The sequence below is a fragment of the Lissotriton helveticus genome, chromosome 7, assembly GCF_964261635.1.
Source record: "Lissotriton helveticus chromosome 7, aLisHel1.1, whole genome shotgun sequence".
Classification (NCBI taxonomy): Eukaryota; Metazoa; Chordata; class Amphibia; order Caudata; family Salamandridae; genus Lissotriton; species Lissotriton helveticus.
Window position 1 is genome coordinate 297,174,452 of NC_136068.1, and position 2,262 is coordinate 297,176,713.

Here is a 2,262-nt window from a genome sequence, read left to right on the forward strand (position 1 = left end):
GGATCGTGCCTCATGTTGAATAACCACTTTTTAAACCCTCACAGTGACCAAAATTGCCATTTTTACAGAGTTTTGCTTACTCAGAAGCTTCAATTTTGACCAATTTCAGGCAGAGAAATTACTTTAAACACACTTATTTTAGTTGAAAAAGTAATAATTCATATCCAACAGTAATTTGCAGTCAAAAGATTAAATGTTAAAATTTCCTCAGAATTGACCATTTTGGCAACGTTCGACAGCTCCGCGGTCATCGTTTTTTGTCTGAAAATAGATTTTTTGGACTTTACCAAAAATGATTCAAAATGTCAATTGGATCGTGCCTCATGTTGAATAACCACTTTTTAAACCCTCACAGTGACCAAAATTGCCATTTTTACAGAGTTTTGCTTACTCAGAAGCTTCAATTTTGACCAATTTCAGGCACAGAAATGACTTTAAACACACTTATTTTAGTTGAAAAAGTAATAATTCACATCCAACAGTAATTATGCAGTCAAAAGATTAAATGTTAAAATTTCATCAGAATTGACCATTTTGGGAACGTTCGACAGCTCCGCGGTCATCGTTTTTTGTCCGAAAATTGATTTTTTGGACTTTACCAAAAATGATTCAAAATGTCAATTGGATCGTGCCTCATGTTGAATAACCACTTTTTAAACCCTCACAGTGACCAAAATTGCCATTTTTACAGAGTTTTGCTTACTCAGAAGCTTCAATTTTGACCAATTTCAGGCAGAGAAATTACTTTAAACACACTTATTTTAGTTAAAAAGTAATAATTCATATCCAACAGTAATTTGCAGTCAAAAGATTAAATGTTAAAATTTCCTCAGAATTGACCATTTTGGGAACATTCGACAGCTCCGCGGTCATCGTTTTTTGTCCGAAAATTGATTTTTTGGACTTTACCAAAAATGATTCAAAATGTCAATTGGATCGTGCCTCATGTTGAATAACCACTTTTTAAACCCTCACAGTGACCAAAATTGCAATTTTTACAGAGTTTTGCTTACTCAGAAGCTTCAATTTGGACCAATTTCAGGCACAGAAATGACTTTAAACACACTTATTTTAGTTGAAAAAGTAATAATTCACATCCAACAGTAATTATGCAGTCAAAAGATTAAATGTTAAAATTTCATCAGAATTGACCATTTTGGGAACATTCGACAGCTCCGCGGTCATCGTTTTTTGTCCGAAAATTGATTTTTTGGACTTTACCAAAAATGATTCAAAATGTCAATTGGGTCGTGCCTCATGTTGAATAATCACTTTTTAAACCCTCACAGTGACCAAAATTGCCATTTTTACAGAGTTTTGCTTACTCAGAAGCTTCAATTTTGACCAATTTCAGGCAGAGAAATGACTTTAAACACACTTATTTTAGTTGAAAAGGTAATAATTCACATCCAACAGTAATTTGCAGTCAAAAGATTAAATGTTAAAATTTCATCAGAATTGACCATTTTGGGAACGTTCGACAGCTCCGCGGTCATCGTTTTTCGTCCGAAAATTGATTTTTTGGACTTTACCAAAAATGATTCAAAATGTCAATTGGATCGTGCCTCATGTTGAATAACCACTTTTTAAACCCTCACAGTGACCAAAATTGACATTTTTAGAGTTTTGCTTACTCAGAAGCTTCAATTTTGACCAATTTCAGGCAGAGAAATGACTTTAAACACACTTATTTTAGTTGAAAAAGTAATAATTCATATCGAACAGTAATTTGCAGTCAAAAGATTAAATGTTAAAATTTCATCAGATATGACCCGTTTGGGAACGTTTGACAGCTCCGCGGTCATCGTTTTTTGTCCGAAAATGGATATTTTGGACTTTACCAAAAATTATTCAAAATGTCAATTGGATCGTGCCTCATGTTGAATAACCACTTTTTAAACCCTCACAGTGACCAAAATTGCCATTTTTACAGAGTTTTGCTTACTCAGAAGCTTCAATTTTGACCAATTTCAGGCACAGAAATGACTTTAAACACACTTATTTTAGTTGAAAAAGTAATAATTCACATCCAACAGTAATTATGCAGTCAAAAGATTAAATGTTAAAATTTCATCAGAATTGACCATTTTGGGAACGTTCGACAGCTCCGCGGTCATCGTTTTTTGTCCGAAAATTGATTTTTTGGACTTTACCAAAAATGATTCAAAATGTCAATTGGATCGTGCCTCATGTTGAATAACCACTTTTTAAACCCTCACAGTGACCAAAATTGCCATTTTTACAGAGTTTTGCTTACTCAGA